Source organism: Schistocerca cancellata, chromosome 10, assembly GCF_023864275.1.
Source record: "Schistocerca cancellata isolate TAMUIC-IGC-003103 chromosome 10, iqSchCanc2.1, whole genome shotgun sequence".
Lineage (NCBI taxonomy): Eukaryota > Metazoa > Arthropoda > Insecta > Orthoptera > Acrididae > Schistocerca > Schistocerca cancellata.
In genome coordinates, this window is record NC_064635.1 from 107,689,768 (window position 1) to 107,716,016 (window position 26,249).

Here is a 26,249-nt window from a genome sequence, read left to right on the forward strand (position 1 = left end):
TGTAAATTTAACTTTATTCATACGATTACTATAGACATGCGGAACAGGGTTATTCTGACCTGATATTTCTTGTTTCTCTACCTTGTTGCAACAATTAGTGACATCAGATATATTATAGACATTGGCCACAGCGATTTGTTTAAGGGCGGCAGTTTCTTTGTCAGTTTCACATTATTCTAGAGGACGATGAATCATGGTGCAGAGATAAATATTTTATACCACTGTGGGTGTGACTTCCTCTGAACGGCGAGTATATGTTTAATGTTTCGTCTAGTAATAGTCAAGTCTAAATAACTGATAGCACAGTTCTGTTGTAGATCAAATGTAAAACTGATTTTTGGATGCATAGTGTTCGTTAATGACGCAAAGTTATTTATGCCAGCTGCGTCCTCATTAAATAAAAGAAGAACGACATCTACGTAACGCTTGTAGTATACTGTTTGCTTGTTAGTGCGGCGTATTTTTGGAAATATTTATTTTCTAGAAATCGACGAAAATTTCTGCAAAATTGCCAGCGAAGCTATTCTTCATTGCAAGCCCATCTGTTTGGTAGGGAATTATACTATTAAAAGCAATGTTCTTGTAGTATAGAAACAACTGTAGGAACTCGACCAGCAATAGTTTCACCTATACGCAGTTTTTTATGCATCAGTAAATTAAAAGGCACTATTTTTGCCGGAACGATGGTACGAAGGACGCAAGTTTAGTGTTATGAGGTATTTTAATGTCGGCCAACATGTTAGCAAGTTCGCAAATATTTTCTACGTTTAAGAACTCTCAAAAGTAAAGGCCTGTTTCAGTTTTTTTATATTCAATAAACGGTTCAGCTTGGGTGATGTATTATTGTTAACTGCAGGCCTAACAGATTTTTCCATTTTGTGCACTTAATTTGTGGACGTAATTGTGGAATAGTAGGATTTATCATTTTAACATATCTTCTCTCTGCATCCGAAAGTAGGAAGGCAGAATTACTTCTATCTCTTTCCAGATTCCTATGAAGAATTTTGAAAGGCTCTTTTTTCACCTCAATGAAGTATTAGAATAGAAGAAAATTTCTGTTTTATTGATGTAATCGTCATCATAAACAACGACTGCGACATTATGCATGTCCGCCCTAATGACTATAGCTTGTTCTGTTGTGAGTTTGATGTTAAAATTATTTAAGGTATGAAAATGCCCACATCAAAAAAAGTTTTGCATCACCCCTGTTCCCAGAACTCCTCAAGACAGATGTTGACGATGGATATTGTATCACAGACACCGTCCCTTTGACTGTTCAGAGATGTCACTAAACTCGCCCAAAAATGTAAACAACCATGCATGAGTAGCGCCTATTAGAGTCCGACAGCCGATCGGTTCCAGTCATTCCAGCAGGAAGGAGGTACACGACTCGTGTTGTCTGTAGTTCAACCATGTCTAGACGGTCAGAACCGCAGTTCGATCGCGTCTGCATTGTTACTTTGTGCCAGGAAGGGCGCCCAACAAGGGAAGCGTCCAGGCGTCTCGGAGTGAACCAAAGCGATGTTGTTCGGATATGGAGGAGATACAGAGAGACAGGAACTGTCGATGACATGCCTCGCTCAGGCTGCCCAAGGGCAGCTGTGGATTACCTCTACCTGCGGATTATAACGCCACCATGTTGAATAATGCTTTTCGCGTAGCCACAGTACGTCGTGTTACTGTGTGCAGTATGCTACATGATGCACAACTTCACTCCCGACGTCCATGGCGAGGTCCATCTTTGCAGCCAAGACACCATGCAGTGCGGTAAAGTTGGGCTCAACAACACGCCGAATGGATCGCTCAGGATTGGATTCACGTACTCTTTACCGAAGAGTGTCGCATATGCCTTCAACCAGACAATCGTCGGAGACGTGTTTGGAGGCAACCCGGTCAGGTTGAACGCCTTAGACACACTATCGAGCGAGAGCAGTGAGATGGAGAGGCTCCCTGCTGTTTTGGGGTGGCATTATGTGGAGCCGACGTACGCCGCTGGTTGTTATGGAAGGCGCCGTAACGGCTGTACGATACGTGAATTGCATCCTCCGACCGATAGTGCAACCATTTCGGCAGCATATTGGCAAGGCATTCCTCTTCATGGACGACAATTGGCGCCACCATCGTGCATATCTTGTGAATGACTTCCTTCAGGATAACGACATCGCTCAACTAGAGTGGCCAGCATGTTCCCCAGACATGAGCCCTGTCAAATATGCCTGGGATAGTTTGAAAGTGCTGTTTGTGGACGACGTGACTCACCAACCACTCTGAGGGATCTACGCCGAATCGGCGTTGAGGAGTGGGACAATCTGGACCAACAGTGCTTTGATGAGCTTGTGGATAGTATGCCACGACGAATACAGGCATGCATCAATGCTAGAAAACGTGCTGCTGGGTATTAGAGGTACCGGTATGCACAGCAATCTGGAGGTAGCCCTGTATGGTGGTACAACATTTAATGTGTGATTTTCATGAGCATTGTATAGGGTGGAAATGATGTTTATGTTGATCTCTATTCCAATTTTCAGTACAGGTTCCGAAACTCTCAGAACCGAGGTTGATGCATAATTTTGTTTGATGTGTGTATTTACTAGATGTCATGTTTGACTTTATCTGTTTAGCCAACCATTTTTTCACTTTGACAGAAACAATGGTAGCTTAAGCCCTGTTCATTATCGCTACCTCTGTGGCCATTTTAGTCTCTACAATTACTTCTTTTATCTTATTTCGCCTGAGCTTACAGCAAACATTAAAACTCAGACCTTTATCAAGCAATTCCTATTCCTCTTTAGAATATTCTATGTTGATTAAATTAACTATTCTATAATGAAATCTGTGTACTTTGTGGGCCTCCTGTTCATTAGCAACATTATGCTCCAAGCATATATCAGAAATCTTTCTATGATGCGTATTACGAGTAAGATGTAAGTGTCTCTCTATACATCGAGAAGTATTATGCATAACGTGGTTGAAATTTGTCGGGTGATATAGTGTTCTGGAAGTGAGCTCTGTTTGGCTTCCTCTGTTAAGATGTTTCTAATTATGTAGGACTCACGTATTTGAAGCTTAAGTCAGAATTGTTCACTTTTACATTTGACAGTCTGGACTAGGATGGTCCTGTTAGCAGTATTAATTCGGGAATATTTGAGTATAATGCCTAACCCAATACATTTCTTATTAAAAGTAGTTTTAGTACCTTCATTTGCAATTTCTTGCCCTATTTTAAATAACATGTTTACATCTTGTACAGCCCAGCTAAGCAAAATATCAGTAAAGCCTGACATGCTCATGGGGGGGGGGGGGGAGGGGGCGGGGTGACGGCATTCTTAATGTGGTTAATAAAACAATTTTTTAAAAGTAAAGGTTTTAATTTACTTAATGCCTAGAGCGCAATTTTCCTATCACAATCAAAGTTATCAAACTTTGCATCATTAATGAATACTGTGTATCCAAAAATCATTTTACGTTGGATGTACAACAGGACTATGCTGTCATTTACTTAGGCTTGACTGTTACTAGACAAAACAATAAGCATATATTTGGTATTTACAGGAAACCCACATGTACTGACGTTGCAAGCCGTTGTTTGCTTTAATCGTCATCTCTGAGTGATGCTAAATGGTTCAAATGGCTCTGAGCACTATGGGACTTAACAGCTGTGGTCATAAGTCCCCTAGAACTTAGAACTACTTAAACCTAACTAACCTAAGGACATCACACACATCCATGCCCGAGGCAGGATTCGAACCTGCGACCGTAGCAGTCGCGCGGTTCCGGACTGCGCGCCTAGAACCGCGAGACCACCGCGGCCGGCGATGCTAAATGTTATTATTTTTACATAAAAGTGAATTGACTCATGGCACTTTTTTCATAAATATAGACGACATTGTCCGTGGAGTGCAGCGATTTCTGCTATAGTTTGTTTAAAACATCGGTCGAGGTCGCAATAACATTTGCTTATTACGCCCGTTTTCGGCGTACGTTAAAGCCATCCTCAGACTTTTTGGGCCACAATGGCTAATGCTAACCATAGGCGACCCAAAGAATGTGAGGATGGCTTTAACATAAGCCGAAACCGGTCATAATAAAGAAATCTAATGGCGATCTCGACTGTTGTTTTAACCAAAGCACGGCACTTTTCTTGCCTATGTCTGTCGCCACTTTCAGAACTCTAATTAATAAACAAATTAATTGTTTCAATAAGATTAAACCTCAATTTGCCGGTGTAGTAATTTACCTTCACAATAAAATAAAAACAGTGAATAGTTGGGGGAGTATGAATGAGAACATTTTACAAAATAATGACAAGTTTTACTCATCCTTTTGTAATTAAAACTAGCTGTTAAATGTTGCACAGAAATGACAAACACAAATCAGAAAAGGAATGGTGCTTGATTGGCAGACCATACATTGGGATGGAAGCTACACAGATTCTCCTCTGAATTAATCCCTTTTTTCAACGCAATCTGACTTTGTTTACAAGAATCCTCCGTGAGGCCCAACTCTATTCAAACTGAATCAACTGCGACCGAGTATACCACAAACAACGGTTCATCTGAGAACAGAGAGCTGTGAATAGCATTTAACAACCATATGCCGGTGCAGCAGTATTTTAACCTTTCACCTTGAGTTAGGCGATAGCAGAAATTGGCACGCTCTGGGTGAGGAGTAATGCGCTGCGATAGCCGCAATGTTCTATCCATGTAAATTGGGAAACTACGCGGTATGGCGTTCTCGTTGTCAGAACGCAGGAAATTTCCCTAAAATCCCGACAGATTTCAGCGTGACGTGCACCTGTTCACTGGTCTGGCACAATGGTGCATACTGCAGTTGTCAAGCATCAGACGGCACTGGCTGTTAGTCCACTGCAAGACACAGACCGTAAGTCGCACCCACTAGGGGAGGACCAGAAGACGACGAAGGCAAAGAATCACAACCATTTTCCACCAGGCCTCGGTATGGGAGCCGAATTACCAAAAACGTAACTGCTGCCACATTGCACAAACCAAACGAACTATCCTTTGCCCACGGAATCTCCCCTCTTGACTGTTCTGCTGGCATGGTAGCCAATCCAGGTTCCCACGCTGGGGGAACAAGCCTCTACTTTGCATATCCTGAGAGGACCCAATCAGCGACTCAAAATCTCTCTTGGCTGAAAAAAAGAATAATTTAGTCTAGGTGAAACGTCCCCTTTGAACATTTATACATGACTGTGCTTAAATTGACACACAATATTTTTAGCGCAACGCAATCTGACTTTCAATAATCCCTACAAAACAATGGCCCTGACCGACATTAACCTATACCTTTCACAAATCACTTACCTCACAAAAATCTTCATTACTCGAACTACTGCAATACAGCGAGCGCCACTACTGCCAGCTAAATAAAAGATTCAAACTACGGAAGGCACTAACTACTGATAGGCATAGTTAGCAAATGAAAGATTTTAATAGAGAACAAACAATGTATTTACCTTAATAGTGTTGAAAAATCATAATATACATAGTAGTTCATAATATCCAGTATTAAAAATTTCAAAACTCAGCCATCTCTCTCCCCACATCCACCACTGCTGGCGGCTCACCTCCAACTGCGCAACGCTACGCGCTGTTCACAGCCAGCTGCCGCTGCCCAACACTACAATGGCAGACAACAATGCAAACTAGCCACAGACTGCACACAGCACAGCCAGTGATTTTAATACAGAGCGCTACGTAACGTTGCCAATAAGAAAACATAAACAGCCTACTTACATAGCCCCCATGCTCCCCACAAAAAATTTTACAAATTGTTTTGGGCAGTGGCCAATAATGATTTGATAAAATTTTTCATAATTACAATAACAAAGAAATCAAATGCACACACTTATTGATACAATGTTGGTCAAAAGCTAAAATTTTCTCACAGTCCATAAAGACAGTCCTGATCATTCATCACAGTGAAACTGCCGTTTCTTTTCTCAAAGTCTGAGCAGTAAAAGACAATGCACACGGAAGTAGTGGATGTCCATGCAGTCTTGAAGAAGTAGTGTTGTCCTTCCAACGGAAAGACAGTGCTGACTCTTGACATGCTGACAGGCAATGGGCCAGAACAGAGCAAACCCACAGCAGAGTCATTCGACGTTTTGAAGAATATTTGTAGGTAGGTGATCACAGAGCAGACCCACTGTAGTCCTGGTAGAGAATATGGTATTGGTGGGCCACCAGAGGCGCAGACCCACTGCAGTCCTTGTAGAAATAATGGTATTGGTGGGCCATCAAAGATGCAGACCCACTGTAGTCCTTGTAGAGATGGCTAGCAGCCATGTGCGGGTGCACAATCACCATTGAAGCGTCTTGGAGATAATATAGCAAGTCCATAAACCACCACTTGTACACCCACGAAGTTTTTTAATTGTCCTTAGAACCAGCAATGCTGTTATCCAGTCCCTTGCTGAATTATCAACACACGTGTAAACACTAACAGTCTCTGCTTCTCACATATTGTCCATATACTATGACCAACAGAAACGTGTGCAGTGAAATTATAATTTTATAACATAAGAATACAATTACAAAGGTACAAAATACATCATTAAAGAACATAACAATACAGATAACATTTGTAGTACAAGCTTTACAAAAGAGTGGAACTAACATATACATCAGTGTTACAGGAATTATGACATAAGTAAATACATAAAAGATCAGAATAACTTTTGAAACATCAACTTTACACATGAGCATTAAAACAAAACAGAATAAATAATGTCTAAGCATATTTACAAGGTAAATAACATATTATTAATGCCAATTATATTTGAGGATAACAAGATTCCTCATCATAGTGAATGTAGCTTAGTATTAGAAGAAGAAAAAATTCTATGAAACTACACAGAGACAGGAAGAAAACAAATACACAAGGGTACACAAATACATAGTGGGATAACACAAAAGGAAAGGACAGGGTTCGTTTTCAGTGTAACATTTGGTACTGCAGTCCAACCCAAAACTTCATTCCATAGATCTTTCGTCTTATTTCGATATTTGCTCCAGCGAAAAAAATCCTATCCAAGCATGCTTTTTGTATTTTTCTCGTATAACCTCTCAGTGCATTTCTTCAAATTCATCGCAACTCATTCTCTTATAGGCTACCCCCTCTTAAGCTAACTTAAATCTACTGAGCTCAGATGCTAAACTAAGGGACGATGCAATGCAGCAGCACAAAACAATTAACACGAACAGCAATGACAAAAAAATTCAAATTGGCAAAGTAAGCAACAATATTACAACTAATATAAGGCAATGAGCAGCAAACAAGAAAAATAAATCAGTAGTAAACTGGCTTAGCAGAGTAACACAAAGTCAAATTCAGTAACACTATGCCTGGCAAACAGCCGCAGCAAATGAAATAACTTATATCTAAACATGACATAGCTCAAGCAGAAAAAAATATTACACTAAAGACAACAGTGCAGACAAGGGAAATGTATATTCACATCTTCTCCTCAGGGAATCACACCTAGTGATACGTGGCTGGCGACCACGGGGTCCCGAGCTGAGTCCTGGCATTGCTTCCACTTACTTATGCCGGGCTCCTCACTTTTATCTTTCCTATCAGGCCACCCTCGGCCAGCTCTTTTTCTTTTCCGACCCTGATGCTATTAGGTTTCGAGGGCTAGGGGTCTTTCATTTTCCAACCTATACTTCTCATGCAGCGTCTGACCCGGAGCGGGCGGCTGCAAAAGGCGTCTGTATCCCATGTTAGGGGCGGCCTCCAGAACTGCGGAAGGCAACGGAATACCACCGCAGATTGTCTTCCCTGCATAATGCAGTCTCCATTTTATGCACAAAAAATGGCTTCCTCTCATGTTAAATCAGTGTCCGGAGGTAAAATAGTCCTCCATTCGGATCTCCGGGGGGGACAACTTGAAAGGAGGCAAAAAACCAAAACGAGAATTGGTACTTGGAATGTCAGAACTCTGCTACAAGCAGGAAAACTAGAAAACCTTAAAAGAGAGATGGAAAAGAATCATATGGACCTCGTAGGAGTTGCTGAGGTAAGATGGAATGGACATGGAGAGTTGCAGTCAGATGAATATGTATTCTACTACTCAGGAGGAGAAGTAAAAGGAATTATTGGAGTAGGAATGATTATGACAAAGGAATTGGCTAAATGTGTGGAATATGTAGACTATGCAAATGACCAGGTTATTGGTGTAAGGCTGAAAGGAGCACAAAAAGATTTACTGATTGTCCAGGTGTATATGCCAACTTCAGATCATGATGACCAAATTGTAGAGGAAACGTACAATGTAATAGAGAGAATAATGGACGAAAATAAAAAATGCTGCAAAATAGTAATGGGGGACTGGAACGTCATTGTGGGAGAAGGGAAAGAGGGAAACATAGTAGGCAGTCATGGTCTTGGAAAGAGAAATGACAGAGGTGAATGGTTAATTGACTTCTGCAAGGAAAGGCAGCTGATAGCGGCAAACACATGGTTCAAGAACCATAAGAGGAGGCTCTACACTTGGAAATCACCAGGGGATAAATACAGAAACCAAATAGATTTTATACTGGTAGAAGAAAGATACAGGAATGGAATCAAGAAGGTGCACACATTACCAGGTGCAGATATTAATAGTGACCACAACTTACTTATGGCAGAAATAGAAATAAGAATGAAAAAACTGAAAAAGGCGACAATGGCGAAGAAGTGGGATCTAGAGAAGATAAGGTCCAACAAAGAACAAATTACAGAAATGCTGTCTCGGGGCTTTCTAAACACATTACGAGACAAAGAAGCACCTGATAATGCCAACGAGTACTGGAATATGCTGAAAGAAGGAATCATTAAAGCAGGACAGCAAAATATAGTATATGTAAAAGGGAAAAGGTCAAAAAAACCATGGGTCACACAAGAAATGATTTCCAAGATGGAGGAGAGAAGAAAATTGAAAAACAAGAACACTGAAGATGCAAGAAATATATACCGAAGGTTAAATAATGAACTGCGAAGAGAAACAGAGCAGGCTAGGAGAAAATGGCTAAAAGAGGAATGTGATGAAATTGAAGAACTGGACAGGAAGGGAAGATACGACTTACTATACAACAGAGTAAAGACTGTGACATGGGAACAAAACAGAGCAGGAAGTGCTACTATGGAAATTTTTAGTAAAGACGAAGAGGTAGTGTACAAAGAACGTGACGATGTCCTCCAGAGATGGGAAGAATATATAAAAGAGTTATATGACACAAATAGCAAACCAGAAACTCTGGAACTTGAATCACACAACAGTGTAAGTGATGAAGAGAAAGGACCGACCATCATAATGGAAGAAGTAAAGTCTGCCATTGCTGCAATGAAAAATGGCAAAGCAGTAGGTACAGATACAATACCGGGAGAAATACTAAAATGCTTGAACCACAATGGAATAAGAGAAATATTGAGGTTATGTAATAAAATATATGACAGTGGTGAATGGCCTGAGGACTTTTTGACAACAGTAATGATTCCATTACCGAAAAAACAAGGAACCAAGAAATGCAGCGAGCACAGGACTATCAGCCTCATTTCACATGCAGCCAAAGTGATGTTAAGAATAATTAATAAAAGACTTGAAAATGTAATGGAGGAGAATCTCGGAGAGGAGCAGTTTGGCTTTAGACGGAATACGGGCACCAGAGATGCAATAGGGCTCCTACGAATCTTGGGAGAAAGGTTTATTGAAAAAGGAAGAGACCTATATATGTGCTTCATCGATTTAGAAAAGGCATTTGACAATGTGGTTTGGGACAAGGTGGCGACTATTATGAGGGAAAAGAGAGTGGACTGGAAAACCAGAAGACTTATAAACTCATTATACCTTAATCAAAAAGTTTCAGTTAAAGTGAGAGGAGAAAGTACAAACTGGATCAGACTAGGGAAAGGAGTAAGACAAGGATGCTGTTTATCACCTACTCTTTTCAACCTGTACTTGGAAAATATGATTGACCAATGCTCATTAGATGACAAAGGAGTAGAAATTGGAGGAAGAAGAGTAGGATGCTTGAGATTTGCTGATGACATGGTCCTTCTAGCCACAGGGGAAAAAGAATTACAGGATTTGGTGGACACCATTGCAACTAACGGAAAAAAATATGGAATGAAAATTAACACAAATAAAACAAAAGTGTTGGTAATAGGAGGAAATAAGGAAATAAAAATTGTGCTGAATGGAGAAACACTAGAACAAGTGCTAAATTTTAAGTATCTTGGAAGCAGGATAGACACCAACTGGAAGTGCACCACAGAAATTAAAACAAGGATAGCAATGGCAAAAGAGGCGTTTTATAAGAAAAGGAGAATCTTCTGCAGCGGTTTGGACAGAGAACTCAGAAAGAGACTCATAAAATGTCTTGTATGGAGTGTTCTTCTATATGGCGCTGAAACATGGACTATGAGGAAAAAAGACAGAGAAAGGCTGGAGGCTTTTGAGATCTGGACATGGCGGAAGATGGAAAGAATAAGTTGGATGGACAGAGTAAAAAATGAAGAGGTACTGAGAAGAGTGGGAGAGAAAAGACAGTTACTAGATGTAATAAAGAAAAGAAAAAGAAATTGGATTGGGCATATATTAAGAAAGAATGACGGACTGATAAAAACAGTTTTAGAAGGTTATGTAGAAGGGAAAAGGAAGCGAGGAAGGAAGAGATTCCAGATACTGGATGACATGATGGACGGTACAACATACAGCAGCCTTAAGAAGGAAGCAATGGATCACAGAAAATGGAGAGGCAAAGGACCTGCTAATATAGCAGATAACTGATGATGATGATGATATTCACATCTTAATGCCTATGTAATTAAAGTGGTGCACCAGAAGAAGTTATTCTAGAAAAAAAATTACCAAGTAGTTGAAAAGAAAATTATATGCAGTTATTGTTATCAGTCACTTCTTATTGTTCTTTCCATTCCAAGAGCTCCTTTTTCGAAGAATGTGGATCATAAAATACAGTGCGCTACGTAACGTTGCCAATAAGAAAACATAAACAGCCTACTTACATAGGGAGTCGTCGTTCTCACGGTAAGTATGGGCATGTTTTGGCAAAAAACGTCTACTTGTATGGGACCATAGTCCTTCATTTATGGAGAGATCTAATCTACCCAGGCCAACCATTTCCAACTTCTAAAATAAGGCTATTAAGCTTCTGAGACAGTTGTGCCCATGATATATATGTTTTTACCGCTGGCTAAAAGAACCTGGCAACTTCCTGGGGTCAGGGCTGTTACAGTCTTGCCTCCACTAAACATGTGCACCAGTCGCTCCATCCATATTGTACCAGCTTCTAACATGAAAACGCACAGAGTTTTGAGACCTTCCCACTGTTTGCACAAAGGCTCAGTTTGTAGCAGTATCACTGAAACAGCTTCCTCCACCCACTTCCCGCCCCTTGGCCACCACTGTGACAGATTGCCCTCTGGCCAGGTAAAATGTTTTGCGTACCGCCGCCCCTCTGACCGACCCTAAGCGGAAGGACGGGAAGGCTGTGGCCAGAAGTCCCACTGCACATACAATCGACTGAGCGCTGCTTCCCAGAATCACTCAGCATTTATGGCCCGCAATCCATTTCTCTCCCTGTTCTCAATTATCTCCACTACGGCTACTCGGGTGCAAGTCCTGTACAGGTTACATACGCCGTTAAAAGAACTTTCTGCCCACAATTTTCCCGTTTAAGGAAAGTCGTAAACCGAATACACTAAATTTGGTACTTGGGACACCGAGATCATGACCTAAAATAGAACGTTAATAGCCGGCCGGTGTGGCCGTGCGGTTCTAGGCGCTTCAGTCTGGAACTGCGTGACCGCTACGGTCGCAGGTTCGAATCCTGCCTCGGGCATGGATGTGTGTGCTGTCCTTAGGTTAGTTAGGTTTAAGTAGTTCTAAGTTCTAGGGGACTGATGACCTCGGCTGTTAAGTCCCAGAGTGCTCAGAGCCATTTGAACCATTTTTTAGAACGTTAATCTGACTGACACTGTTGTTAAAGTGGGGGAGTGGCATGCCACCTCTGAAAGTAATTATTAGTGGACACTTGTCACGATTTGAAGGATGCGGAAAGGAGTCAGTGGTTGAGTAGGAAGAGCGTCAGGATTGTAGTCTACTCCCAAAAGTACTGAGCAAGCAGTTAAGGAATCCAAGGAGATATCTGGAAAAGGAATTAATGTCTAAGGAGAAGAAATTAAAATTTACAGGTTTCTCGACGACTTCCTAATCCTGTCACAAATAGAAAAGTATTGATAACAGGTGTTAACTGGAAAGGACAGTGTCTTGAAAGGAGGCTATGTGATGTCCATCAAGAAATGGACTGTCTTCCTCTGTCCGAACAGCCACCGGAAGTCCCAACGGCAGCGACCGACCGTCGTGACATCCTTCGCCGATTGGCGTCTCAGTATGCAGATACGGAGGCTCTTGTGATCAGCACACCGCTCTCCCAGCCGTTGTTAGTTTTCGTGACCCGAGCGGCCGCTTTTCAAAGCGGTACTCAAAATGGCCTCACATGCCAGTAGCACTCGGCACGCCGGACGGTGATCCATCCAAGTGAGAGCCAAGTCCAACAGTGGTTATCTTCATTGATCTGACGGCAACCGGTGTTACCACTGCGGCAAGGCATTTGGCGTAATTCAGTGCAACATCATTAAGTCTTATGATTCTGAAGGAATTTACTTTGCTAAGTATACTCTAAAAGTAGTTAACGAGTGTTGGTATTTTGCAGTACGATAACTTAAGACGGACGAAGAAGATTATGTGAAATGCAAACAGGCTGTACCACGAATTTGTTAACATCTAATATAAATTTAAGTGTTAGGAACGCTTTCCATGAAGTACCTCTCTGGAGTGTGCCCTTGGAAGAAAGTGAAACGAGCTCGATAAGCAGCTGAGACAAGAAGCGATTAGATTGAGTAAGTAATTCGGAAATACTGAATCGAATTGGGGAACAAAATAAACGTATGGCACTTATTTACTAACAGGAGGTATCTGAGACGCCCTGCTAGACCTGCAGGACAGGACAGGTAGTTTCAACTGTGTAAAGGGGCCAAAATAAGCAGCTGTCAATTACACTCGAACATACAGCTTTATTTATTTGACCGAACATTACAAGACCCAAGAAAATTAAAAAAAAACAGCATTAATTTTAGGAACTTAATAGATGGATGATTACGCCACACAATCTCATGCCTTAAGGGCAAAAAGCCGGCCGCGGTGGCCGTGCGGTTCTGGCGCTGCAGTCCGGAACCGCGAGGCTGCTACGGTCGCAGGTTCGAATCCTGCCTCGGGCATGGATGTGTGTGCTGTCCTTAGGTTAGTTAGGTTTAATTAGTTCTAAGTTCTAGGGGACTTATGACCTAAGATGTTGAGTCCCATAGTGCTCAGACCCATTTGAACCTTAAGGGAAAAACCATTTTAATTTGAAATCAGCTGAAAGCCAATAACTTAAGACTCAAATCAAAATCAGAAATTTAAAAAGTAGAAGGCCTTATCTTAAATGAGTTCTTTCAATCAGACTGAATCCCAAACAATCTCACACCTTAAGAGGAAAACAATTTTAATTTAAAAATCGGCTGAAGGCCCATCACTTAAGACTCAAACCGAAATAAATTTTTAAAAAGGCCAAAGGCCTTACTTAAAACAGTTCATTAAATTAGGCTGGATGTCCAAACATTCTTACGCCTTAAGGGCAAAACTACCTTAATTTAAAAATCAGGTACAAGCCATAAAAGTACAAACAGCAAGAACAAATAAGCAAAGGCAGGACACCCAACGGCGCTTAGAAGTTTCCGAGGGTCGCCCTGGTATTCAAACACCGACGCTCGCTTAGGTGAGACAGGCAGTTGGCCCAACCATTCTCGATCTAACGACAACCCAAACGACAACAGTCAACGGACTCACCAATAAGATAACTTCCGCTCCACCCGAGCAGCACACAACAGGAACTTCAATTGAACAACGTAGAAAGTATTGGTGCCCACAACCAATTGTACATTGGGCTGTCAAGCTACACACCATGCTGGACAGCGACAACACGATGAGGAAACTACACTGCCTGAATTTACATCAACGGCCACGGCAGGTAACCGGAACGTTAACAGCCACAAGGCAGGAGATTCCGCTGGTTCTCTTCCATTCAAAATAACGAAGTACAGTTAAACTCCACCAAAGGTTGGCTAACATTCGCCAACTTGAAAACACGTGTTGTTGCTTGGGGGAATGTCCCAGCAGCAGACAACGAAATCCAAACGACACAATGTGAACATTCGTGACTTGCTGGTAGATTAAGTCAAAACTCAACTTTAGTGTCCAGGATCAGTGAGCCACGGACCTCATAGCAATGGGAACAGCACCGGACACTTCGACCACGCGTGGATGCCGCCAGCGGCCCCGGCCAAACGACGCGCCGCGGAGATTTCCTCGCTGCTCCACGCCAACCGACCACCTCCTCGCACACAGACCAGCCGAAAACTATAAGCGCCAGCCCAAAGATAGTACAAGGTGCGAATATCGATACACACCGCTCCTGCCACTCGCGGAGAGACAGCATAATCGCGATAACCGCGGGGAATAAACACAGAATACCAATCAAGGTTTAATCCAACGCAAAGCCAGCACGGCTCACTGTTGATAGAAGACACACTGTGCCAGCGAGGGATCGTCAGATGGGCACTTCAGAGGAGTATGAGTGATAAAGCAAATTGCAGCACTCAACCGAAGACTAGCGTAGATAATACGCAGTACAGTTGTACAGTTTGTACTACACTGAAGAGCCAAAGAACCTGGAATACCTGCCTAATACGAGGTGCATTCAAGTTCTGAGGCCTCCGATTTTTTTTCTCCGGACTGGAAAGAGATAGAAACATGCGCATTGTTTTAAAATGAGGCCGCGTTCATTGTCAATACGTCCCAGAGGTGGCAGCACCGTACGGCAGATGGGATTTTACCGCCAGCGGCGAGAATGAGAACTGTTTTAAATACTTAAAATGGCGACGTTTCCCTTACTTGAACAGCGTGCAATCATTCGTTTTCTGAATTTGCGTGGTGTGAAACCAATTGAAATTCATCGACAGTTGAAGGAGACATGTGGTGATGGAGTTATGGATGTGTCGAAAGTGCGTTCGTGGGTGCGACAGTTTAATGAAGCCAGAACATCGTGTGACAACAAACCGAAACAAACTCGGGCTCGCACAAGCCGGTCTGACGACATGATCGAGAAAGTGGAGAGAATTGTTTTGGGGGATCGCCGAATGACTGTTGAACAGATCGCCTCCAGAGTTGGCATTTCTGTGGGTTCTGTGCACACAATCCTGCATGACGACCTGAAAATGCGAAAAGTGTCATCCAGGTGGGTGCCACGAATGCTGACGGACGACCACACGGCTGCCCATGTGGCATGTTGCCAAGCAATGTTGACGCACAACGACAGCATGAATGGGACTTTCTTTTCGTCGGTTGTGACAATGGATGAGACGTGGATGTCATTTATCAATCCAGAAACAAAGTGCCAGTCAGCTCAATGGAAGCACACACATTCACCGCCACCAAAAATATTTCGGGTAGCCGCCATTGGTGAAAAAATGATGGTCTCCATGTTCTGGGATAGTGAAGGCGTAATCCTTACCCATTGCGTTACAAAGGGCACTACGGTAACAGGTGCATCCTACGAAAATGTTTTGAAGAACAAATTCCTTCCTGCACTGCAACAAAAACGTCCGGGAAGGGCTGCGTGTGTGCCGTTTCACCAAGACAACGCACCCACACATCGAGCTAACGTTACGCAATAGTTTCTTCGTGATAACAACTTTGAAGTGATTCCTCGTGCTCCCTACTCACCTGACCTGGCTCCTAGCGACTTTTGGCTTTTTCCAACAATGAAAGACACTCTCCGTGGCCGCACATTCACCAGCCGTGCTGCTATTGCCTCAGCGATTTTCCAGTGGTCAAAACGACTCCTAAAGAAGCCCTCGCCGCTGCCATGGAATCATGGCGTAAGCATTGTAAAAAATGTGTACGTCTGCAGGGCGATTACGTCGAGAAGTAACGCCAGTTTCATCGATTTCGGGTGAGTAGTTAATTAGAAAAAAAATCGGAGGCCTTAGAACTTGAATGCACCTGGTACCATGTGGGGCCCCTGCGAACACGCACAACTGCCGCAACATGACGTGGCATAGGCTCGACTAATATCTGAAATAGTGCTGGAGGCAAATGACGCCATGAATCCTGCAGGGCTGTCGATAAATCCGTAAGAATATGAAGGGGTGGGCGTCTCTTCCGAACAGCGCGTTGCAAGTCATCACAGATCAATAATGTTCATGTCTGGGGAGTTTAGTGGCCAGCGGAAGTGTTTAACCTCAGAAGCCACTCTGTAGCAATTTTGGACATGTAGGTGTCGCTTTGTGCTGCTGGAATTACCCAGATTCGTCGGAATACACTATGGACATGAATGGGTGGGGGTGATCAGACAGGATGCTTACATACCTTCGAGCTGTCAGAGTGGTATCTAGCCGTATGATGGGTCACATATCACTCCAGCTGCACACGCCCCACACTATTACAGAGCCTCCACCAGATTGAACAGTCTCCTGTTGGTATACAGAGTCCATGGATTCATGAGGTTGTTTCCATACCCTCACACTTCTATCTGCTCGATGTAATTTGAAACGAAACTCGTCCGACCAGGCAACATGTTCCCTGTCATCAGCGGTCCTATGTCGGTGTCAACGGGGCTAGACAACACGTAAAGCTTTGTATCGTGCAGTCGGCCTTTGGCTCCGAAAGTCCATATCGATGATGTTTCGTCGAATATCTCACAGGCTGACCCTTGTAAATGTCCCAGCATTAAAATCTGCAGCTATTTTCGGAAGGGTTGCACTTCTATCACGTTGAACGTTTCTCTTCCGTCGTCGTTGTTTCTGTTTTTGGAGGATCTTTCTCCGCCACAGCGATGTCGGAGATTTGATGTTTTACCGCATTCCTGATATTCACAGTACACTTTTGCATTGTTCGTAAGGAAAAATCCCCAGTTCGTCGCTGCATCGGAGATCTTGTGTCCCATCGCTCGCTCGTGCTCCGACTATAGCATCACGTGCAAACTCACCTAAATCCTGATAACCTGCGATTGTAGCAGCAGTAACCAATCAAACAACTGCGCCAGACACTTGCTATCTTATATAGCCGTTGCCGACCGCAGCGCCGTATTCTGGCCGTTTACATATTTCTGTATTTGAATACGCAAGCCTGTACAAGTTTCTTCTGCTCTTCAGTGCAGTAAGTAGGAAACTGAGAAAAGGTGTTTTTCGTTGGAATGGCATTGTAAAAACGTTGCCTGATTTAAACTTTCAACTAAAAACGAATGTAAGTTATAGTTAGAGTGAGAAGAGGGGTGGAGGGGGGCATCTCTGCTGTCAGTGCAGGTAGAAGGTGGCTTTCAAGATCATAAAGAGATAATTGGCCAAATGCGAGTGGGACTTGCGCTCTGATACGTGATTCATCCTTCCCGACAATGGAGACTCTCGAAGGCTTTTGGCTGTTATCCGATATTGATAATGACTAGATATCGGTCCAACCGGATTCCAAGACCACACCTAAATATCGTTACAGTAGTTCCTGGGACTAGCCTGAACATAAAAAAATAAACGAGCAGGAGACTTCACTTTACATAGTGCAGAGAGAATATACTTCCGTTTAATTCTGCATACTGTAGCGTTTTTCCATTATGCTTTGGACGAATGATGATTGGAATGTAAGATCTACCTGCAAAAAAAAAAAAAAAAAAAAAAAAAAAAAAAAAAAAAAAAAAAAAAAAAAAATTGACGTAATTACAAGTTAACAGTGATTCAATTTTTTCTTTACTTATACTGTGAACCGTTGCTTCCTTTCAAATTTTATAATTCTAGGTCAACAGGGAGTACCCTCTAGGTCTAGTTGAGTGAGTCTGCGAGTCTTAATAGGTGAACTTGACATATCTACCCATTTCTGAGAACAATCGTTCTTAACATACAAATAGACAGACAGTCAGATAGCATTAGCAGAAAAGAAAAATTTTCCTCTGTGGTATAATTACAAATTAACGATGTTCACATTTTTTCCTTGATGTGTGCTGTGAAACCTCGCTTCTTGCCAAAATTTTATAATTCTAGGTCAACAAGACGTATCTTACATAGAGAGTTTGTAGTATCAGAACATGTGACGTACAAAGCCACTTATTTGATTGCATTGTCTTCGAATCTTACATTTTTTTTACATCAGTGAGCGGTCGTAGATCTTATTGTGTGATACAAATGTCAACACAATTCGCTCACTAATTCCTGGGATATCGACTTCTTAATTGTCAGACCGACATACAGACAGACGGACAACAAAGCAATCCTACAATGGTTCCGTTTTCAGCAATTGAGGTATGGAGCCCAAAAAGTGGCCCATTTTACATTTCTGGTGTGTCTAACACGCTGGAACTTTGGTGTCACCGCCAGACACCACACTTGCTAGGTGGTAGCCTTTAAATCGGCCGCGGTCCGTTAGTATACGTCGGACCCGCGTGTCGCCACTATCAGTGATTGCAGACCGAGCGCCGCCACACGGCAGGTCTAGAGAGACTTCCTAGCACTAGCCCCAGTTGTACAGCCGACTTTGCTAGCGATGGTTCACTGACAAATTACGCTCTCATTTGCCGAGACGATAGTTAGCATAGCCTTCAGCTACGTCATTTGCTACGACCTAGCAAGGCGCCATTACCAGTTACTATTGATGCTGTAAACATAGTACCGACAAGAGCGATGTTCACCAATTATGGATTAAAGTTAAGTATTCCAGCAGCTACGTACTTTTTTTACTAGTCTCAATTCCCTTAACTGTTCCAGACCTCACGCCAGTCTGCGTGAGCTTAAACGCGTGCCTTTCGGCTTCCTGTCATAGTGGGTTGGCTGTCTTGCCAATCCACAACAGGAACAGTTCTAGAAGTCCGTCTGTTTGATGACAGGTAGTTTATTCGTGGTTGCAGATTTGACCCACCATCAGCCATATACTGGAATGACGACTGTGAAAATATCTGCCGGTCTGGAGCTTGATTTCTTGCTGTACACGAATGGTCATTTAACCGCTTCGGCCATCCGTGCACGAGTTACGCTCAGAACCAAAATTCCATATGTCATCGTGCACGTGTCAGATACTGCAGTCGTACGTTACGTATATTTGCGTAGAGAAAGGATACATTTATTGAGAATTGAGGGCTTGCTATTGGCAAATAAATACAGAATGCAGTGCCTGCGTTGCTGAGTAATACGATGGAATGTTCTCACAGATATGGTCAGATGTCCAAAGGAAGAGGCACGGTGGCGACCACATCCGTTATAAGACACATGAAATGTATCCGCAGTTGCAAATATTGACTACCATCACCTGTAAATGGGAATGTCGTCAGTGAAAATTTGTGTGGGAGTGGGACTTGGACCCGAATTTCCAGCTTTACGTGAGCTAACGCCTAAACTGGCTTGACTATCCGTGCGCGATTCACGACCAGACGCAAAATTCCACATGTCGTCGCTCCTGCATCACAACCTGACTTGTACACACATTGTGTAATTCCCTTTCAAAAGAGGAGACTTTAATTGAAAGTCTCTGCACGGTACTGATGTATAAATAAGATACTGCGGTGCCTGTGTTCTTAATAAAAATGCAATGTTTCTTCGGTCATGCTGGTATGTGACCAAGGACGTATAGAATTGTTTCCATATGTTATGGATTAGAAACGGGGTTCAGGCAGGAAAGGACAAATAAATGAGAAAGCCATAAAGCTGATTTTATTATTAACTGCACCACACACAAAAGTTGCTCAGTTCGAGAATCGTAGACGTCGATGAGATTTTGCGTATGTCGCAACAGTCGCTCACAGCGGTTCTGGTGGGATCTGAGCAACGTGTTCCTTTAGATATTCCCACAGTCAAAAATTCAGCTCAGGTGGTCTTGCACGCCATGCACTAGGGCAAGCTATGGTGATAACACGTTCGTGGAAGGTTGCATTAAGCAGATCTTTCACTGGGCGACCGACATGAGGTGTTGTCTTATATGAAAACAATGGTGTCCACACTGTTGGTCTCGATAATGTGCAGACGTCATGGTGTATATGAAAGTCCCTCTGGGTGTATTCTCTTCGATGAAGAATGGACCAAGAACAAAGTTGCTTGTAATACCACGCCACACGGTCACATACAGGTGGTGCAATGGCTCGTCGTACACAACATGGAGTTCAACAGTACACCACATTCGCTAGTTCTGTATACTAACTTCTAGTCTGAGATATGCCTCGCCACTCCAGAGAATACTGCCTGGCCACGTTTCATTTTTGCCAGAAATCAAAGAGCAACTTCAGAACGCTAGTGCGGATCACAAGGTTTCAGTTGCGCACCATCTGGATCTTGTACTAGTACCAGTATAAAATTTGTTGTCTGTGTTGCTGGCCATGGAATACACAGTTTTTGTGACACTAAAGGAGCTCTAGCATTACCCGGGGCACGTGCTGCGTGGTTATTTACTGCAACAGCAAACTCCTCAATAACTTGCACTGAGGTAAAACGTCTTCCATTTCCATGCGCCATACCAAGGTCACCCGTGTTTTTGAATTTCATTATAAGTTCATTAAAACATTTAATGACATAGGGCCTCTCGTCAGACTTTTCCTTCGGTGATACTATCTCTAAATCAGCATTTTAATGGCTGCCGTTCGCACAGGACCGTTCCTGTAATAGCGCACACTGTCTCTTCTCAAGCCATACTGTTCATTCTCGCTACGGCTTTTCAAGTGACGGCATGAATGTTATACCATCTTTCAAATAGTGTTGAACACCAGATTTGCTGTTGGTGGCCAAGGTTTTTTTTCAGCATAAATCGGTTCTGCGTCAACCCATTAGCGTCCCTACCAGGTTTTACTATCATATTATAATTACAGCCAACGCCGGACCTCCATGGGCAGCTACACTTAAATTTTAACCACATGGCAGATAGGACATACTCCTTCTACATTCTTAATGCAGCGTGGATGAAGTTACACAGGCCTCAAAAATATTTCGTGCAGCTAAAGATAAGCAGAGCAACTTACGTCATCGGCCTCGGTTGCTAATCGTGTAAGTTGTGTTACGCATAAAATGGTCTTTAATGGCTTTGGTTGAGACTCCTATGGTTGTGGGATGCGAAAGTGTGAAGTATACCGCTGAAGGTCAGTTAGCGCTGTGTGCACTAACGAAACAGCACTTTCAAGACATATATTATTCGAGTGACAGCAGCAACGAGGACTTTGGATACAGCATGCAGCGCTGGCACGAAATGACAAAACCACCTCAGCAGATTTTCGAGGCTATGGTCTCGTTCATGGACGATCATACAATAGCATATTCCGGGATGTGGGTTGAAGGTATAGCTTGAACAGTGGCGTCGACCACCAGAACGTCGACCTACTGTTACTAGGGCACCGTCATGTATATCGAGGGAGTGTGCCAGAATAAACCTCAGCAGTTGTGCATAGAATGGTTCAAATGGTTCAAATGGCTCTGAGCACTATGGGACTTAACATCTATGGTCATAAGTCCCCTAGAACTTAGAACTACTTAAACCTAACTAACCTAAGGACAGCACACAACACCCAGCCATCACGAGGCAGAGAAAATCGCTGACCCCGCCGGGAATCGAACCCGGGAACCCGGGCGTGGGAAGCGAGAACGCTACCGCACGACCACGAGATGCGGGCTGCATAGAATGTAGGCGGAAGTGAAGAGTTACGGAATGCCTCAACACTACAGATACGTTGTGTATGCTGGTGTCTGCTCACAGATGCAAGTCAGGGACAGCAGCTTTACCATGCCTCCCAGACACAGCAACAGCTTGATGGTGGATCAAATTCCATCAGTTCAGGTCTAAGCAAGCCAGAAGTCACGTAAACTTCACATCAGCATATGAGATATTGCAACTCACAGCGACCAGGTTCCGTTGACCTGGCAAGCAACAATCATGAAGGAAGAAGTTATCTGGCGAATGGTATGCAGCACATCATAGGGCCAGCATCATAGGTGGCTCACTGCAACTGAACGAATATGGGCTTGGAAACCAGAGTATTCATTAATGTGAGCCAGAGACAGTAATGTTATGTCTAGATGGCAGCATGTGTCCTCACTTCCTTGGCTCAGCAGAAGTCTTCGGCAGACGTAAGGGCTTCAGCTTGGTGCTCTACCGTCATGTCAGAAGGTTGATAGGTGTTCTTGTGGAACATTTACTCATTCTTGCAGCGTTTTACTGTGCTGACAGAATGACGTTACGATCGATCTTCCATGACGTCAACTCACTGAATTAACAATTGTGAGTTAACTAGCATTGCGCTCTCATTTAAATATATGGCTGAGTCAGCCTAAAGGGATTGTGAAACGAACCCTGTCGTCCGTGACCGTGTGCCACAAAGGGCGCAGATTCACCACGAGATGGGGAAACTCACAGGCGTCTACTGTCTATTGAGACGTAAGCTCTGTAATGTGCGAATGAGGCAGACGAGAACCTACGTCATAGGGAAACCCAGTAGAAGGCTTTTGTGGCCAAGGAGAGGTAGCAGTGTTAAATATGGCGGTCCTAAGATCGGCGATAAAGGGAAACGTTTATGAAAACTAATACTGTAGTAGTGCAGGGAATCAAGCCACAGTAATTTCAACCTGCCTTCCGCCATAAAATTTCATGTTTATCCCAATAAAACCTGAATTTTTATCATATCTATAATACACTCCTGGAAATTGAAATAAGAACACCGTGAATTCATTGTCCCAGGAAGGGGAAACTTTATTGACACATTCCTGGGGTCAGATACATCACATGATCACACTGACAGAACCACAGGCACATAGACACAGGCAACAGAGCATGCACAATGTCGGCACTAGTACAGTGTATATCCACCTTTCGCAGCAATGCAGGCTGCTATTCTCCCATGGAGACGATCGTAGAGATGCTGGATGTAGTCCTGTGGAACGGCTTGCCATGCCATTTCCACCTGGCGCCTCAGTTGGACCAGCGTTCGTGCTGGACGTGCAGACCGCGTGAGACGACGCTTCATCCAGTCCCAAACATGCTCAATGGGGGACAGATCCGGAGATCTTGCTGGCCAGGGTAGTTGACTTACACCTTCTAGAGCACGTTGGGTGGCACGGGATACATGCGGACGTGCATTGTCCTGTTGGAACAGCAAGTTCCCTTGCCGGTCTAGGAATGGTAGAACGATGGGTTCGATGACGGTTTGGATGTACCGTGCACTATTCAGTGTCCTCTCGACGATCACCAGTGGTGTACGGCCAGTGTAGGAGATCGCTCCCCACACCATGATGCCGGGTGTTGGCCCTGTGTTCCTCGGTCGTATGCAGTCCTGATTGTGGCGCTCACCTGCACGGCGCCAAACACGCATACGACCATCATTGGCACCAAGGCAGAAGCGACTCTCATCGCTGAAGACGACACGTCTCCATTCGTCCCTCCATTCACGCCTGTCGCGACACCACTGGAGGCGGGCTGCACGATGTTGGGGCGTGGGCGGAAGACGGCCTAACGGTGTGCGGGACCGTAGCCCAGCGCCATGGAGACGGTTGCGAATGGTCCTCGCCGATACCCCAGGAGCAACAGTGTCCCTAATTTGCTGGGAAGTGGCGGTGCGGTCCCCTACGGCACTGCGTAGGATCCTACGGTCTTGGCGTGCATCCGTGCGTCGCTGCGGTCCGGTCCCAGGTCGACGGGCACGTGCACCTTCCGTCGACCACTGGCGACAACATCGATGTACTGTGGAGACCTCACGCCCCACGTGTTGAGCAATTCGGCGGTACGTCCACCCGGCCTCCCGCATGCCCACTATACGCCCTCGCTCAAAGTCCGTCAACTGCACATACGGTTCACGTCCACGCTGTCGCGGCATGCTACCAGTGTTAAAGACTGCGATGTAGCTCCGTATGCCACGGCAAACTGGCTGACACTGACGGCGGCGGTGCACAAATGCTGCGCAGCTAGCGCCATTCGACGGCCAACACCGTGGTTCCTGGTGTGTCCGCTGTGCCGTGCGTGTGATCATTGCTTGTACAGCCCTCTCGCAGTGTCCGGAGCAAGTATGGTGGGTCTGACACACCGGTGTCAATGTGTTCTTTTTTCCATTTCCAGGAGTGTAGTTTAGGAATTACTGTTAAAGTCAAATTAACAAGTTTTGTAACATAGACCTCAATACTAAAATATGAATGCTTTGGTCGATCTTAACGATCGACATTTCATACAGAAGCGCATCATTAAAATGACAAACGTTGTAAATATAAACTCTGTAACTTTTTTTAATGATATAGTAAATTTAAATTATCGATATCTACAGTTAAGCATCAGATCATTTCCTCCACACAAAACACATTGAACGATGACAGCATGGCACCTTATTGAATCATTAGGTAATAGAGTATTTGTTGTAAAGTTTAGTGCATAATAGTTACTTTTGTTCTTTATTTATTTATGAGAAAGTACATTGGTGCAAGGTGGTGCGAGGCTACTGGCCGTGGCATTCAAAGCTAAGAAGGAAGTGGTATTGGTTTTATGTAAAAGAATTTAGCAGTGGATATTGTTGTTACTTTATTTATAATGTGAAAGTGGTCAAGCTTTCATTATTTAAAAATGTTAAAATGTAAATAATGTAGAATAAGCTGTAGCCAATTAGATGGACGGCTTCAAGAAAAGGAACTGCACTAGTCAGTTGAGCGAGTATGTTCGGCGCTCGGGAAAACGCGGTCGGAGACGGGAAGAAGGCAGTTCTGGTCGAGGCACTAGAGGGGGCAGTTCATATGGATACGCGAAAACGGTCAGTTCGGCTGGAGACATCAAAGGGTACAGTTAGGATTGAGACGCGAAAGCGGAAAGTCGGTGTTTAGGCAGCTAGGAAGTGAAACGACTTAGAAAATTTCGCTTGGTGTGGTATCGCGGCACTTAGTCTCTGAGACGTGAGCAGCCACGCGCCTGGTGTGAACTCTAACTTTTCGCCTAGATAACTTGTATTTCGCGATGATATTGTGAATGACCGAACTGTATCAAATGGATATGCGCTCGAGTGTATCAGTAACTCTAAATACGAGCACTTTCGCTATTAGTTTGCTTTTTGAATAAGCATTATTCTAACCAAACCGCAACTGTGTTTCCTACATCATTTATATGTTGTTAATTTAGTTCCCGATATTTTGTAACTGTTATTATATGTAATGTTAACTTTGTATTTCGCAAACTTGCCATCAGCCAGACAATTTAACCAAAGGGTCACAATCGTGTAATTTAGGGCGTGTAATGCGTCACGTGCGGTTCAACCCCTAGACGAGTTTGAGCCAAAACATTTCGACGAAGAGGAACCGCATGTGATCCCGAACATTTTTGGGATGTAAGCTTTCACGTTTCGGACTGCTCATTCGAGCGAGATGAAGCAATAGCTTCTGGGTTGTGCCATAGTATTTGCAGTATCAGTTCCCTGCCTGTTTCACATTGTGATTTATACATGGTAACTGACTTGGATTAGTGCTGGCTGGAGAAAACTGTAAAAAAATTTTACCTTCACCCATGATATCTTTCTACTATTCGACAAGTACATGAAATATTTTTGAGCTTTATTTTGACTACCATATGTAAAGAAAGAATACAGAGCGGATTTATTATTTCATTTAAAAGTTGGTCAGTAGCAAGGACACGTTATGATGCTTCCAGTAAGCATGGGAAATTCTACGAGCATAACAGTAGTGGCACAGTGGCCACGTATCAAGGATGCAGTTTAATGTTCTGCATACTGCTCTTCGCCTTATTAAGAATTCTACGGCTGTCATGAAAATTTACAATCTATGGGGTTTATTAGGTCCATACTCAGTGCAGTATATGATATCAATGGCCCATCACGACTAGGACACGAGTGTGCAGGCATATCACGCATTAAACCATCTGCCTTGACTCATACATGCGCTTCTTTGCAACAAGACTAGTATCTTCGTGGACAGCGCTATGGCGTCAGTAACAACCCTGTCTGCCTGCTGTAAGATCTTTGTTGTGTCTTTCCTGCAGACAGTAGCACAGAGGCGATGCTAACAATGATGCACCAAATCGTAACCCAAGAGACAGTAGTGGCAGCATGTCATCTTTACAGATGAGACCTGGTTGTAGGTGCAGAATCCGAATGGGCGTATGCACATGTTTACGCTTCAAGGAGAACGAA